This window comes from Schistocerca gregaria, unplaced genomic scaffold (assembly GCF_023897955.1).
Source record: "Schistocerca gregaria isolate iqSchGreg1 unplaced genomic scaffold, iqSchGreg1.2 ptg000285l, whole genome shotgun sequence".
Classification (NCBI taxonomy): Eukaryota; Metazoa; Arthropoda; class Insecta; order Orthoptera; family Acrididae; genus Schistocerca; species Schistocerca gregaria.
Genome location: NW_026061775.1, coordinates 10,000,001 through 10,008,207, shown reverse-complemented (window position 1 = coordinate 10,008,207; position 8,207 = coordinate 10,000,001). Strand labels below are relative to the sequence as shown.

At 46.7% G+C, this 8,207-nt stretch overlaps 1 non-coding gene across 1 annotated transcript; it reads left to right on the top strand.

Moving 5' to 3' along the window:
• The first annotated feature begins 3,886 nt into the window (after positions 1–3,886).
• On the top strand, positions 3,887–3,958 carry Trnai-aau (transfer RNA isoleucine (anticodon AAU)). Its single transcript has one exon. It is a non-coding gene; the product is annotated as a tRNA-Ile (tRNA).
• The last annotated feature ends 4,249 nt before the right edge of the window (positions 3,959–8,207 follow it).

Below are 8,207 nucleotides of genomic sequence, written 5' to 3'. Positions count from 1 at the left end.
TGAAAAAGAAACATACCGTTTTAATGTAGCAATTGAGCAGTACGAAACCGTCTGAATGTTGCTGTTGACCATTTTTTGCTTGGAGATGCTCTTGAGCTTGAAACACACACAGCAAGACCGGTGTTAACTAACGAAATGGTCGGCAGAGTGCCGACACCGCGAGTTTTGACTGGCACTTGCACATCTAAAACAACGTCGGAAAGTAACTCGTTCGGCTTTTGAGTCACATAAAGTATGTGTGTTAATTTTGACGCCACTAGCTCTGCTTGTTGTCATGCAATTTCTTTGCCTCTCAGAAATGATTATGACATAAAAGTGAAGTACGTGACGAGTGTGACGTTAGGAAAACATTAGGCAGCATGGAGAGATTCTGTATGGGACCACCCAACCCAAACGAGTACTGTGTGACGTGCTACCCAGCAAGTATTCACCGAGGTAGCCGGCTATCTCAGTCGGTAGAGCGTCAGACTCTTAATCCCAGGGTCGTGGGTTCGAGCCAGACGCTGGGCGGAACGGAATTTTGTTCCGCTGCAGGTGTAAATTACCGTTTTTCTGATTAACGAGATTTAATGGAAATAGCAACTTTAAACTTTGCCTACGTCTCTGTCAGTCGCAAGGAAACTGTATTTGAAGGTGAAGGTGATTTTGTAGACATGTGTGAAAGACATGTTCTGAAAAGCAAGTGTTGTGGTTTGGAGAGCACGTCGGTTACGTGTCAGATGTGTAGCCAAGCAGTAATTTGTCGCCATAGCTGCAAATATTAGCCGATAATATGAATTGTTGTCAGCTAAAGTCTGATGATGCAGACGACCGTAAGGACGAAGTACCCAAGAGTACCGCTAGGCCGCGCCTCTTTATCTCAGTGGTAGAGCACTGGTCTAATAAACCAGGGGTCGTAAGTTCCATCCTCACAGGAGAAAGATGAATTTTGGAAATCAGTTGCGCGTCGTGGCCGTATAGCAAACAGTACCTGTGATGACGAACAATTAGCGACAGGCGGTTTTTTAAGATTTACTCTCAGATGTGATTAAGGCGAATGGCGCAGATAAAGCATTTGCCAAAGCGGTACAGCATAAGGTGGGACGAGGCAGTCTGAATTACATTTTATAGATGTATTTCTCACATATCTCAGAGCCTCTCGCGATCTTCGTCGTCGTCGTCGTCGTCGTCGTCGCCGCCGCCGCTTCTGCAGAAGTAGCAAATGGCCATCGTAGCAAATGCGGCGAGGGACGCCCTGCCTTCGATTCCGAATGCACAAAGTGTGTGGTCTTGTTTCTCAGTCTATATTTGGTCGGTCACGTCAGAGGTTGAATGTAACGAATGGGTGGGAAAGAGCAAGGGGCAGCGGCTGTGTAGAACGAAAACACAAATCCTCAGGGGTGTGAGCGTTTCGAGATGATTCGTATACATGTAAATGTTGGTCGTCAGTGACCGTGTGGCCTAATGGATAAGGCGTCGGACTTCGGCTCTGAAGATTACAGGTTCGAATGCTGTCACGCTTGTGTTTTTCCAGTTCTGAAAAAGAAACATACCGTTTTAATGTAGCAATTGAGCAGTACGAAACCGTCTGAATGTTGCTGTTGACCATTTTTTGCTTGGAGATGCTCTTGAGCTTGAAACACACACAGCAAGACCGGTGTTAACTAACGAAATGGTCGGCAGAGTGCCGACACCGCGAGTTTTGACTGGCACTTGCACATCTAAAACAACGTCGGAAAGTAACTCGTTCGGCTTTTGAGTCACATAAAGTATGTGTGTTAATTTTGACGCCACTAGCTCTGCTTGTTGTCATGCAATTTCTTTGCCTCTCAGAAATGATTATGACATAAAAGTGAAGTGCGTGACGAGTGTGACGTTAGGAAAACATTAGGCAGCATGGAGAGATGCTGTATGGGACCACCCAACCCAAACGAGTACTGTGTGACGTGCTACCCGGCAAATATTCACCGAGGTAGCCGGCTATCTCAGTCGGTAGAGCGTCAGACACTTAATCCCAGGGTTGTGGGTTCGAGCCAGACGCTGGGCGAAACGGAATTTTGTTCCGCTGCAGGTGTAAATTACCGTTTTTCTGATTAACGAGATTTAATGGAAATAGCAACTTTAAACTTTGCCTACGTCTCTGTCAGTCGCAAGGAAACTGTATTTGAAGGTGAAGGTGATTTTGTAGACATGTGTGAAAGACATGTTCTGAAAAGCAAGTGTTGTGGTTTGGAGAGCACATCGGTTACGTGTCAGATGTGTAGCCAAGCAGTAATTTGTCGCCATAGCTGCAAATATTAGCCGATAATATGAATTGTTGTCAGCTAAAGTCTGATGATGCAGACGACCGTAAGGACGAAGTACCCAAGAGTACCGCTAGGCCGCGCCTCTTTAGCTCAGTGGTAGAGCACTGGTCTAATAAACCAGGGGTCGTAAGTTCCATCCTCACAGGAGAAAGATGAATTTTGGAAATCAGTTGCGCGTCGTGGCCGTATAGCAAACAGTACCTGTGATGACGAACAATTAGCGACAGGCGTTTTTTTAAGATTTACTCTCAGATGTGATTAAGGCGAATGGCGCAGACAAAGCATTTGCCAAAGCGGTACAGCATAAGGTGGGACGAGGCAGTCTGAATTACATTTTATAGATGTATTTCTCACATATCTCAGAGCCTCTCGCGATCTTCGTCGTCGTCGTCGTCGTCGCCGTCGTCGTCGCCGCCGCCGCTTCTGCAGAAGTAGCAAATGGCCATCGTAGCAAATGCGGCGAGGGACGCCCTGCCTTCGATTCCGAATGCACAAAGTGTGTGGTCTTGTTTCTCAGTCTATATTTGGTCGGTCACGTCAGAGGTTGAATGTAACGAATGGGTGGGAAAGAGCAAGGGGCAGCGGCTGTGTAGAACGAAAACACAAATCCTCAGGGTTGTGAGCGTTTCGAGATGAGTCGTATACATGTAAATGTTGGTCGTCAGTGACCGTGTGGCCTAATGGATAAGGCGTCGGACTTCGGCTCTGAAGATTACAGGTTCGAATGCTGTCACGCTTGTGTTTTTCCAGTTCTGAAAAAGAAACATACCGTTTTAATGTAGCAATTGAGCAGTACGAAACCGTCTGAATGTTGCTGTTGACCATTTTTTGCTTGGAGATGCTCTTGAGCTTGAAACACACACAGCAAGACCGGTGTTAACTAGCGAAATGGTCGGCAGAGTGCCGACACCGCGAGTTTTGACTGGCACTTGCACATCTAAAACAACGTCGGAAAGTAACTCGTTCGGCTTTTGAGTCACATAAAGTATGTGTGTTAATTTTGACGCCACTAGCACTGCTTGTTGTCATGCAATTTCTTTGCCTCTCTGAAATGATTATGACATAAAAGTGAAGTGCGTGACGAGTGTGACGTTAGGAAAACATTAGGCAGCATGGAGAGATGCAGTATGGGACCACCCAACCCTAACGAGTACTGTGTGACGTGCTACCCGTCAAATATTCACCGAGGTAGCCGGCTATCTCAGTCGGTAGAGCGTCAGACACTTAATCCCAGGGTCGTGGGTTCGAGCCAGACGCTGGGCGAAACGGAATTTTGTTCCGCTGCAGGTGTAAATTACCGTTTTTCTGATTAACGAGATTTAATGGAAATAGCAACTTTAAACTTTGCCTACGTCTCTGTCAGTCGCAAGGAAACTGTATTTGAAGGTGAAGGTGATTTTGTAGACATGTGTGAAAGACATGTTCTGAAAAGCAAGTGTTGTGGTTTGGAGAGCACATCGGTTACGTGTCAGATGTGTAGCCAAGCAGTAATTTGTCGCCATAGCTGCAAATATTAGCCGATAATATGAATTGTTGTCAGCTAAAGTCTGATGATGCAGACGACCGTAAGGACGAAGTACCCAAGAGTACCGCTAGGCCGCGCCTCTTTAGCTCAGTGGTAGAGCACTGGTCTAATAAACCAGGGGTCGTAAGTTCCATCCTCACAGGAGGAAGATGATTTTTGGAAATCAGTTGCGCGTCGTGGCCGTATAGCAAACAGTACCTGTGATGACGAACAATTAGCGACAGGCGTTTTTTTAAGATTTACTCTCAGATGTGATTAAGGCGAATGGCGCAGACAAAGCATTTGCCAAAGCGGTACAGCATAAGGTGGGACGAGGCAGTCTGAATTACATTTTATAGATGTATTTCTCACATATCTCAGAGCCTCTCGCGATCTTCGTCGTCGTCGTCGTCGTCGCCGTCGTCGTCGCCGCCGCCGCTTCTGCAGAAGTAGCAAATGGCCATCGTAGCAAATGCGGCGAGGGACGCCCTGCCTTCGATTCCGAATGCACAAAGTGTGTGGTCTTGTTTCTCAGTCTATATTTGGTCGGTCACGTCAGAGGTTGAATGTAACGAATGGGTGGGAAAGAGCAAGGGGCAGCGGCTGTGTAGAACGAAAACACAAATCCTCAGGGGTGTGAGCGTTTCGAGATGAGTCGTATACATGTAAATGTTGGTCGTCAGTGACCGTGTGGCCTAATGGATAAGGCGTCGGACTTCGGCTCTGAAGATTACAGGTTCGAATGCTGTCACGCTTGTGTTTTTCCAGTTCTGAAAAAGAAACATACCGTTTTAATGTAGCAATTGAGCAGTACGAAACCGTCTGAATGTTGCTGTTGACCATTTTTTGCTTGGAGATGCTCTTGAGCTTGAAACACACACAGCAAGACCGGTGTTAACTAGCGAAATGGTCGGCAGAGTGCCGACACCGCGAGTTTTGACTGGCACTTGCACATCTAAAACAACGTCGGAAAGTAACTCGTTCGGCTTTTGAGTCACATAAAGTATGTGTGTTAATTTTGACGCCACTAGCACTGCTTGTTGTCATGCAATTTCTTTGCCTCTCAGAAATGATTATGACATAAAAGTGAAGTGCGTGACGAGTGTGACGTTAGGAAAACATTAGGCAGCATGGAGAGATGCAGTATGGGACCACCCAACCCTAACGAGTACTGTGTGACGTGCTACCCGTCAAATATTCACCGAGGTAGCCGGCTATCTCAGTCGGTAGGGCGTCAGACACTTAATCCCAGGGTCGTGGGTTCGAGCCAGACGCTGGGCGAAACGGAATTTTGTTCCGCTGCAGGTGTAAATTACCGTTTTTCTGATTAACGAGATTTAATGGAAATAGCAACTTTAAACTTTGCCTACGTCTCTGTCAGTCGCAAGGAAACTGTATTTGAAGGTGAAGGTGATTTTGTAGACATGTGTAAAAGACATGTTCTGAAAAGCAAGTGTTGTGGTTTGGAGAGCACATCGGTTACGTGTCAGATGTGTAGCCAAGCAGTAATTTGTCGCCATAGCTGCAAATATTAGCCGATAATATGAATTGTTGTCAGCTAAAGTCTGATGATGCAGACGACCGTAAGGACGAAGTACCCAAGAGTACCGCTAGGCCGCGCCTCTTTAGCACAGTGGTAGAGCACTGGTCTAATAAACCAGGGGTCGTAAGTTCCATCCTCACAGGAGAAAGATGAACTTTGGAAATCAGTTGCGCGTCGTGGCCGTATAGCAAACAGTACCTGTGATGACGAACAATTAGCGACAGGCGTTTTTTTAAGATTTACTCTCAGATGTGATTAAGGCGAATGGCGCAGACAAAGCATTTGCCAAAGCGGTACAGCATAAGGTGGGACGAGGCAGTCTGAATTACATTTTATAGATGTATTTCTCACATATCTCAGAGCCTCTCGCGATCTTCGTCGTCGTCGTCGTCGTCGTCGTCGTCGTCGTCGTCGCCGCCGCCGCTTCTGCAGAAGTAGCAAATGGCCATCGTAGCAAATGCGGCGAGGGACGCCCTGCCTTCGATTCCGAATGCACAAAGTGTGTGGTCTTGTTTCTCAGTCTATATTTGGTCGGTCACGTCAGAGGTTGAATGTAACGAATGGGTGGGAAAGAGCAAGGGGCAGCGGCTGTGTAGAACGAAAACACAAATCCTCAGGGGTGTGAGCGTTTCGAGATGAGTCGTATACATGTAAATGTTGGTCGTCAGTGACCGTGTGGCCTAATGGATAAGGCGTCGGACTTCGGCTCTGAAGATTACAGGTTCGAATGCTGTCACGCTTGTGTTTTTCCAGTTCTGAAAAAGAAACATACCGTTTTAATGTAGCAATTGAGCAGTACGAAACCGTCTGAATGTTGCTGTTGACCATTTTTTGCTTGGAGATGCTCTTGAGCTTGAAACACACACAGCAAGACCGGTGTTAACTAACGAAATGGTCGGCAGAGTGCCGACACCGCGAGTTTTGACTGGCACTTGCACATCTAAAACAACGTCGGAAAGTAACTCGTTCGGCTTTTGAGTCACATAAAGTATGTGTGTTAATTTTGACGCCACTAGCTCTGCTTGTTGTCATGCAATTTCTTTGCCTCTCAGAAATGATTATGACATAAAAGTGAAGTGCGTGACGAGTGTGACGTTAGGAAAACATTAGGCAGCATGGAGAGATGCTGTATGGGACCACCCAACCCAAACGAGTACTGTGTGACGTGCTACCCGGCAAATATTCACCGAGGTAGCCGGCTATCTCAGTCGGTAGAGCGTCAGACACTTAATCCCAGGGTTGTGGGTTCGAGCCAGACGCTGGGCGAAACGGAATTTTGTTCCGCTGCAGGTGTAAATTACCGTTTTTCTGATTAACGAGATTTAATGGAAATAGCAACTTTAAACTTTGCCTACGTCTCTGTCAGTCGCAAGGAAACTGTATTTGAAGGTGAAGGTGATTTTGTAGACATGTGTGAAAGACATGTTCTGAAATGCAAGTGTTGTTGTTTGGAGAGCACATCGGTTACGTGTCAGATGTGTAGCCAAGCAGTAATTTGTCGCCATAGCTGCAAATATTAGCCGGTAATATGAAGTGTTGTCAGCTAAAGTCTGATGGTGCAGACGACCGTAAGGACGAAGTACCCAAGAGTACCGCTAGGCCGCGCCTCTTTAGCTCAGTGGTAGAGCACTGGTCTAATAAACCAGGGGTTGTAAGTTCCATCCTCACAGGAGAAAGATGAATTTTGGAAATCAGTTGCGCGTCGTGGCCGTATAGCAAACAGTACCTGTGATGACGAACAATTAGCGACAGGCGTTTTTTTAAGATTTACTCTCAGATGTGATTAAGGCGAATGGCGCAGATAAAGCATTTGCCAAAGCGGTACAGCATAAGGTGGGACGAGGCAGTCTGAATTACATTTTATAGATGTATTTCTCACATATCTCAGAGTCTCTCGCGATCTTCGTCGTCGTCGTCGTCGTCGTCGTCGTCGTCGTCGTCGTCGTCGTCGCCGCCGCCGCCGCTTCTGCAGAAGTAGCAAATGGCCATCGTAGCAAATGCGGCGAGGGACGCCCTGCCTTCGATTCCGAATGCACAAAGTGTGTGGTCTTGTTTCTCAGTCTATATTTGGTCGGTCACGTCAGAGGTTGAATGTAACGAATGGGTGGGAAAGAGCAAGGGGCAGCGGCTGTGTAGAACGAAAACACAAATCCTCAGGGGTGTGAGCGTTTCGAGATGAGTCGTATACATGTAAATGTTGGTCGTCAGTGACCGTGTGGCCTAATGGATAAGGCGTCGGACTTCGGCTCTGAAGATTACAGGTTCGAATGCTGTCACGCTTGTGTTTTTCCAGTTCTGAAAAAGAAACATACCGTTTTAATGTAGCAATTGAGCAGTACGAAACCGTCTGAATGTTGCTGTTGACCATTTTTTGCTTGGAGATGCTCTTGAGCTTGAAACACACACAGCAAGACCGGTGTTAACTAACGAAATGGTCGGCAGAGTGCCGACACCGCGAGTTTTGACTGGCACTTGCACATCTAAAACAACGTCGGAAAGTAACTCGTTCGGCTTTTGAGTCACATAAAGTATGTGTGTTAATTTTGACGCCACTAGCTCTGCTTGTTGTCATGCAATTTCTTTGCCTCTCAGAAATGATTATGACATAAAAGTGAAGTACGTGACGAGTGTGACGTTAGGAAAACATTAGGCAGCATGGAGAGATTCTGTATGGGACCACCCAACCCAAACGAGTACTGTGTGACGTGCTACCCGGCAAGTATTCACCGAGGTAGCCGGCTATCTCAGTCGGTAGAGCGTCAGACTCTTAATCCCAGGGTCGTGAGTTCGTGCCAGACGCTGGGCGGAACGGAATTTTGTTCCGCTGCAGGTGTAAATTACCGTTTTTCTGATTAACGAGATTTAATGGAAATAG